The sequence below is a fragment of the Dasypus novemcinctus genome, chromosome 15, assembly GCF_030445035.2.
Source record: "Dasypus novemcinctus isolate mDasNov1 chromosome 15, mDasNov1.1.hap2, whole genome shotgun sequence".
In the NCBI taxonomy this organism is placed as follows: domain Eukaryota; kingdom Metazoa; phylum Chordata; class Mammalia; order Cingulata; family Dasypodidae; genus Dasypus; species Dasypus novemcinctus.
Window position 1 is genome coordinate 86,996,215 of NC_080687.1, and position 9,088 is coordinate 87,005,302.

Sequence of the window (9,088 nt, forward strand, 5' to 3'; positions counted from 1 at the left end):
CTAGTGATTGACCAGCAAGTACAGACAAAGCGGTTTCCAGGAAACAAGAAGGATTCCTGGCAGAACTGTTGGCAAGTTGTGCACATTCCCAGCCCAGTACCTAATTGCTGGTGCACCTTAATGAAAAATCAGGCATTTTTGAACACTGATCCCATCCGGCTCTGTGGGGTGGGATCCCCTAACAGCAGAAGTTACAGGAGACAGAAAAGCCCACGTGGAAAAGGGGAAAACTGAACCACTGTAAGGCAGGGTGGATCCAGGACTGAAAGCTGTAGTGAAAAGGCAGCTCTGAACCTGGGGGAGCAATTGCGTAAATGCTACTGCTGGGGAGCAAAATTTGCATAAAAACAAAGGGAACATCCCAGGACCCCCAGAGGAAGATTAGAGGAAAGAAAATCCTCTCCTGGAGGGGTGACAGTCCCAGGTAATAGAACAATCTTAAAAATTGCTCTGCATTAAAAACCAGGCAAGAGAGAGAAACCGTCTTCCAGAGTTAGCACATCAAAATAATCAAATACCCAGACATCAATGAAAGATCACAAGTCATACAAAGAAAAAGGAAAAAATCGCTCATTCAAGGGAAAAAGTTAAAACTTTAGAGGAAACATAGACATTTGAACAACTAATCAAAGATGTACAATCAAATCTTCTAAATCAATTCAAAGAGCTAAAGGAAAATATGGATACAAATATATGGTTATAGAGCTAAGAAAAAAATGTGTGAACATAAATAAGTATTATAGCATTTAAAAAGGAATATAACAGAACTTATGGGGATGAAAAATACAATAATGGAAATGACAAATACACTAGAGGAATGCAACAGCATATTTGAACAGGCAGAAGAAAGAATCAGTCAACTAGAAAGCAGGACACTCAAAGTCATACAGTCACAGGAGCACACGGAGAAAATAATTTTCAAAAGTGAGCAGAACTAAGGGATCTGTGGGACCACACAAAGCATACCAACATATGCATTATGGGAGTCTCAAGAGGAGCAGAGAAGAGAAAAGGGACAGAAAGAATATTTAAGGAAAAATGACTGAAACTTTCCTAACTCTTATAATAATAGGCATAAATATACACATCCAAGAAGCACAATATATACCAAACAGGATACACCCGATTAGACCTACTGCAGAACACATACTAATCAAAATGTCAAAAGCCAAAGAAAAAGAATTCTGAAATCAGTAAGAGAAATGTGATTTGTCACATACAAGGGATCCTCAGTAAGGCTGAATTCCAATTTCTCATCAGAAAACTTAGAGAAGACAGTGGTATGGCGTATTTAAGGTACTGAAAGAAAAATTCTGACAGCAAAACTGTCCTTCAAAATGAGGGAGAATTCTATATATTCATGGATAAACCTATAGAATGGGAGAAAATATCTGCAAACCTTATATCTGATAAAGGTTTAATTTCCAGAGTATACAAAGAGCATCTACAACTCATGAACAAAAAGATACACAGCCCAATTTAAAAATGGGTAAAGAAAATACATTTCTCTAAAGAAGATATACCAATGGACAATAAGCACATGAAAAGATGCCTAAAGTCATTAGCATTAGGGAAATGCAAAAAAAAAAAAATCATAATGAGATACCATCTCACACTCCATAGAATGGCTAATATATATATTTTAAAAAAAAACAGAAAAAACAAGTGTTGGAGAAGATATGGAGAAATAGGAACACCTGTATATTGCTGGTAGGAATGTAAAAAGATGCAGCCACTAGGAAGACAATCTGGTGGTTCCTCAGAAAGTTATGTATAGAATTGTCATATGACCCAGCAGCAGTCCCTCTCTAGGTATATACCCAAAAGAATTGAAAGCAGGAGCTCAAACAGACATTTGCCTACTGATGTTCATAGTGGCCTTATTCTCAATTGCCAAAAGATAGAAACAACCCAAGTGTCCATACACAGATGAATGGATACATAAAAGATGGTATAAACAAACAGTGGAATATTATTCACTCACATAAAGGAATGAAGTTTTGATATATGTGACAACATAGATGAACCTTGAAGACATCCTGTTCAGTGAAATAACCAGACACAAAAGGGACAAATCCTGCATGACCTCACTGGTATGAGACAAGCTATATATGCATATCCATGAAGTGAAAAAGTAGAATAGAAGTTCTGAGGGGCCGAGCAGGGGAGGAGAATGGGCAGTTAATGGTGCACGGACGTGGAGTTTCTGTCTGAGGGGACAGAAGAGTTTTGCCAACAGTTGATAGGCACACTGTTTTTCGTATGTAATTAACACCACAAAACTGGACATTGAAAAGGGGAAAAAGGGAAATTTTAAGTAATATTTGTTACCACACACACACCAGACCCAAAGACCTGTACAACACAAATCACAAACCCTAACGTAAACAGCAGACTAATGTTAATAGCGTGATTATGATGATATTCTTTCATGAATTGTAACAAAGTTATCACACTAACACAAAATGTTAGTAACAGAGAAAACTGTGTGTGTGAGAGTAGGGTGTATGGGAACTCTGCACTTCCTGCATGATGTTTCTGTAAATTTGCAACAGCTCTGTAAAAGAAAACATTAAAAATGTGGCTGTTTGATACTGTCTCTTACTAAGGAGCAGCCACCCCTCCGTGGGGCGGGTGAACAGCTGGCGACTTCCAGGGGCACCTGGGCTGGACCGGAATTGTCCTACCGCTGAGAGATAAAAGTCTGAGGTCCCAGCTCCACTCCCTGGAGAGCCCCAGCCCTGCCCCCCAGCCAGGTGTGCGCTCCCCACATCCTCAAGTAGCTCATTACAATCAGAGGCTGAGCAGTAACACAGAAATTAAATTGACACTTTGAAGCATTAATCTAAGCACAAATTAATATTCATCAACATCTGTTATTTGTTCAGGTGAATGTTCAGCTTAAATAGAAAAAATAGCATTCTTTCTACCGGGCGACAGCATGCACCCAAGACAGTGGCGCTGGCACTCCAGTTCCCTGCGTGCAAACAGCAGGAGAAGGCTGGCCCCTTGGGGAGACGGGGCGACGGGCCTCTCACAGGGACCCTGGCTGCTTTTCAATCAGTCATTTTTCTTTGGCCACTGTTTTCCTCCTGTCTCCAAGACACTGCTGTTCTTTCTCAGAAGGGAGAGAGGAGGAAACAAGGAGGTCTTTTTCCATCGCAAGGCGTGGCATCTGCCTTATGATGATCATCATCAGGGCAGAAGAAAGTCCTTCGTTGGAAAATTGTCGACTCAATTCCCAAATAGGCATGGAGAGAAGTTTGCAGGGGGATACGATAAGGGACTGGAACTTTCCAGATGGGTATAGCTCCACACGAACAAAGAAGAGAGCAGTTACCCAGCCAGAGCCCGCTCTGTGACAGTTGCTGCGCTGTAACATAGGAGGGATCTTGAGCCCACAACATCTTTGGAGGAGGAGAGTACTTTTTAGGTCATAACCAAGCTAACGTCATTCTCTTTCTGCCAAAAAAAAAAAGCCTCAAAATTATCTGAATGCCCTCCCACAGCTACAGGCCAGGGCAGATCTGGGAGATATTTAGAGAAATAATCTGTTCCCTGCATAAAATGTTGTCTTCAAAGAGCACTTTGGAGAATCTCCCCCCCTCCATTTTACATTTCAATATTTCTCCTCACTCCATCCCAGAAAGTTGGAACAAAGTCACTAAAATGGTGGAAATACAGTTCATGAAGACAATAAATAAATCGAGCCAAGAGACCGCAAGTTCTGCCTAAGTAATTTTGAAAAATACCTGGTAGTGATGAGGGGATGTTACATGAATCTGGAACCCAGCCTATTCCTCTGCTGACAGTACTGGAGAGATTTTCAAAAGTTCATATGCCAAGAGTGGCAGGAACGTGCACTAGTTAAAAGCAAGACACGTAAAGTTAAGACGGTGAGGTCGAATTAAAGCATTACCACTTTTACTACCTGTGTGACCTTGGGCAACTTACTTAGCTTCTCTGTGCCTCACTCTCTTCATCTGTAGAAGAGGAGTGTTGTGATGGTTAAATTGCATGAATACACATAAAGCATTTGAAACAATTTCTGCCATCTTTTAAGTATCAAGTAACTGCTAGCTGTTGTAAGCTTAGTTGTGTATTCAGAATTCTCTGATAATTCCGTTAATAGAGATTTATATGACTGAAGGTGTAGCGTGTATGGGCCAAGGCTGCAACTGGCCAATATATTAAATCCAATCTGTTCATTCCCTGAATTGCTAAAACAAAGGTCCCTGTGGTGTCTGGACTTTAGACAGGGAATGTATTCAAAGGTGAATCCACACCAAAGGTGAATCCACATCTATTCAGCTAATAAAGCTGAATAGAGCAGGTTAGCTGCGTCCCCCGTGGCACAGCTGATGAGGGCAAATGTGTCCAGGAGTCTCTCACGTCCTCCGAGTCAGGCAGGACCCGCAGGAGGTCTCAGGAAGGAGAAGGCAGTGGCAACGACGGCAGAAAAAGCCCCAGCTCTCACGAAGCCTTCCTTGCACTCAGGCAGGGCAGGGCAGAGAGAGAGTGCTAATAAATTAATAAACACACGAACAAGAACACTCTTGAGGAGGGATAAGAGCAATGCCAAGGACTGAAGAGGAGGATGAGGTAGACCGAGACGAGGGAAGACCTCTCTGAGGAAGTGCCGCTGGAGCTGCAACAGCTTCAAGTCCCTCCACAGCCCAGGCGGAACAGAGTCCCCGTTCCTGCAAAGGCCCCGGGGTAGGGGCATGCCCAGTGAATTCAAGGAACACAAAGAACCAAAGTGACTGCACTGAAATGGACAAGCGCACAGTACAGAGAGAAACCTGCAGGGATGAGCCACAGAGGGCTGTGCAAGGCTTAAGACATTTGGGTTTCTTCTAAAGTGCAGACACACCCTTTTAGGAAGGACTTGATTTGGGATTTTAAAAGATCACCCTGCAGCTATGCGGTGGGCAGCTTCTGACCTGGTTCGCAGTGATTCCCACCTCCTGGTGGAGCCTTCTGTTAACCCCCTCCCCTGGAGAGTGGGCTGCACCCAGCGACTAACAGAATGTGACAGAATGATGGAGTGTCAAGCCCACAATTAGATTACAGAAGGCGAGGACTCCCACGCTAGCTCTCTCTCTCTCTTGTCCTGCACACGGTCTCGCCCTCTCCGTCCCTCTGACGGAGCCGGCTGCCATGCTGTCAGCTGCTCCATGGAGAGGCCACATGGCGCAGGGACCAAGGGGGACCTTTGGTCAACAGTCCATGAGGAACTGCGCTCCTGCCAGTAGCCCCTGAGGAACTGGGTGCTGCCGACAACCGCCTCAATGTAGTGAGTGAGCAAAGAAGCAGCTCCTTCCCAGTCGAGCCTGGAGACTCAGTTCCTGACCTGCAGAGACCATGAGAGAATAAATGTTGTTATTTTAAGCCACTAAGTTTAGGCGTGATTTATTACACTGGGACAGGCTACCATGTGGAACTTGGATTTTAAGAGGACAAGAATGCAAACAGGACAAATAGTTGAGTGGCTATTGCAGTAGACTAGAAAAGAGCTGACAGTAACTTGGGTTAGGATAGAGGTGGATGAGATGGTCAGGAGGGAGCAGAGTCCAGACACAATTTATAGGAGGAGTGAACGGAACTTGCTGATACAGTTAATGGCATTGGAGCTAAAAGATGGAAACAAGACTCACAGATTTGGTGTATTCAGAGACGGGGAAAAGGAAAGAAGCAAGTGTGAGGTTGATGTCACGCTTTCCGGTTTAGTCATATCGAGTTTGAGATCATGCTTATTAAATACCCAAGCAGAGAGATCAAGTAGACACTTAGATAATTGGATTTCAGAGCCTGGAGTTCTGGGAAGAGGTCAGAGCTGGAAAGATATATTTGGAAGTCATGTGTATTTATAGGTGATATTTAAAGTCATGCTACAGGATGAGGTCCCTTAGGGAATGTGTTGGCTGCTGTTGCTGTATCATAAGCATCCCAGACTCAGTTGCATAAAGCAACCATTTAATTATGCCCATGGTTTCCGTGGGGCAGGAATTTGACCGAACACAGCAGGGTCCTCAGCGGGGATATTACACACGGCCTCTCTACGAGACCTGGTTTCCTCCTGCTCTGTTATCCTTAGTCTAGCAGCTGAGGAGTCCAGAGATGAGGATCTCAAGAGAACCAGGTGGAAGCTTCCTGGCCTTTCCTGGTCTCTGGTACAAATCATCTCTTCTGCATTCTGTTGATTACAATGAGTCACTGCATTCAACCCTGATTCAAGGAGAGAAATTTATACCCTCACTTCTGGGCAGGAGGAGTGTCCAGGAATTTGCAGCTGTTTCTGAACTACCATAAGGAGCGAGGAATCCTAAGGAAGGCCCCCTCGGGGCACTCCAGCATTTAGAGCAGGGGTTCTTAACTAGGGATCCGTGAACTTGAATTGAAATTTTAAAAAGACAACATTATTCTTGTGGGTACATGTTGGTGCGGGTGTGATATATTTATCAAATAATACACAGTATAGTGTGGACTTAGTAAGGGGTCCGTGGTTTTCACCTGACTGGCAGAGGGGTCCGTGGAACAAAAATTGTTAAGAACCCCTGCTATAGAGGTTGACTAAGATTAAGGTCAGTGCTCTGGGAAGAAAACCCTGGGTGAGTATGATGCTATTGGAAATCGAGAAAAAGATCTGTTTCCACCAAGTTGATGCTGGCATTATGTCCAATGCTTCTGAAAAGTTAAATAAGATAGGGACTGAGAAGATTGGGTTTGGTGACCCAGTGGTAACAGCTGTGCATACACTTGTGCAAACAAGTTCCCCTGTGAGAACCTGCGAAATCAGAATATTTCTGATCTCAGGGAACTCCCCGCCCATTCCATTACCGTTAGAAATGCATTCCTTCCTCGGAACTCATTTTGGCATTTATTTATCTTTGCCTGGAACAGCACACAACCAGTCTAACCCCAGGGTTCCTTTTCCCAGAATAAGCATCAACTGTGCCTCAATTTCCGGATACTTCCTGATCTTTAGTGCTCTCCTCTGAACGTACCAATTTGTCCCTGTCACTTCCATAATGTGGCATTCAAAATCAAACTCAACACTCTGGCTGCCGTCCGAGGATGCCAAGATCTGGTCCAGTCATGACCACTCAGACTGAGCTGTTTGTCACACTGCTGCTCATACAGCAGAAACCAAGGGCCTCAGCTTTCTTTCACGTTGCACCTTGATCAAGACCACGATCTGTAAAGGTGCACCAACAGTGCGAGAATCTCCACTGATTGCTCTTCCATAGCAAAACAAGATGCTGCCAAGCCCAGAAACACTGGAAAAGATAGAAAGAGGAACTCTTCAACCCCACCTCTCACACCTTAGCAGTGTGGCTTTTTCTTTTGCACTAAATGAAACCCCAGGAAACAAGAAAAGGCTCCTGTGGGACACGGTTGACCCAGGTCAGTCTGTGGAAGACAAGGGATCTCTGAAGGTGTAAAATGGGGGCATACAAAGTTGGACCAGGGGAAATCCCAGATCTCTGGTGGGATTCACCAGCCAGAAGAGCCCCTAGGGCTTCTTTCCTTTTCTCTTTTCTAGGTACATGAGCTTTATTAGAAATCAAATCAAAGTTCTCTTTATAAAATCAACACCAAATACCTTTGAACTAGCTTTGAGAAATCCTGTCTTTCTCAGAAACCGTTTGAAAGCACTTAAATGAATACGTATCTCTAGACTGCGCTGTACTTTAAGGAAAGGTTAGGAAAGCTTGCCCAGCACTAGAGAAGCAAAAATCCTTGGAAGTGAGTTTAAGAAACTTTTCGGCTTAATCCTAACATTCTAAGTCTTGTCAGTCTAGGGTAATATGTGTGCGTACACACACACACATACTCAGAGTCTCTCTCTCTCTGTCTCCAACAGGCAGGGTAAGGAGAAGGTCCACTGTGTTGTACAGCTCCCCAAACACTGCCCTTTGTTCTCTACTATACCTGCCAGCACGGAACCTCGGGGGAGAGAGCGGGTGGTTACAGGATTCCGAGCAAGTTGGAGCAGGAGAATTCTCATTATCGCCTCCACGGTTTGTCTTCCTTTTCTTTGAGAGCTTGAAAGGCTCTATTTGAATAGAAAAAATAAAACATAAAAGTTTACCAGTGAAATTTTGGTTGTGAGAGTCTGTGTTCCAGTTGTGCTGGTTCAGGATCTAATAGACCAATTTAGGAATTAGTGGGAATGGTTCACACCCTTCTCCAAGTCTATCAAAAATTCTCTCCAAATTCAGAAGGCTGGAGGGGTGGAGATTGTATCCCGACAAACTTGCACGCTTTTGTATCTTTAGTTTTGGCATGTTCTATGTAAGCTAATATCTTATAGTTAGCTAATTATGAGCTCTCCACAATGCCACGCCCTCCTCATATCGTGGAGGAAAGAGGTTAAACTATGGTTTCTAAAGTCAGATGGTCAGGAACGCTCACCCTGATCCTTTCCTATGTTAGATTTAGGATTTGGGGAAAATTTCACAAATTCTTTGAGCCTCAGTTTCCTCATCCTTAAAATGGAAATAAAATGCCTCCTTGCGCCTACATTCCTGAGGATTAAGATGAAGGAACTTCACAGGGCTTGGTAGATAGTAAGTAGTAACATGTTTTAGTTTCTTTTCATTTCTTTCTTTCTCTGTTCTATCCTGCTCGAGGCTAACATCTAATCCACCAACAGCCTTGCTTTGATCACATCATTCCCCTCCTTGCCATCGGCACCAAAATTTTAGCAATAGCCATCTGACCCTAACTAGCCTTTCAAGCCATAACTTTCCACTGCTGAAAGGAAAGCCTCAGCTCCCACTGTCTGCACTACTTGCCTGCCCAGTTGTTCTTCGTTCTTACCCATGTCAGTGCTCTGGGTTGCTTATGACCTCGCCTCGTCCGAAGGTTCCATCTTCCCCCATCGATGCCAATCAAAACCCTGCAAATCCATTAAGAGCCAGCTCAGATATCTCTCCTCCCTGAAGTCCACAGGTGGGAATCACTCCTTCCTTCCAGAGATGTGCTAGAATAAACATCAATTATATTTCTCATAAACTGCTTGAGAGATGCTATCTGTTAACCTTGCATTTATTATCTGTGCATGTGTTTATTTCTTTAAGGG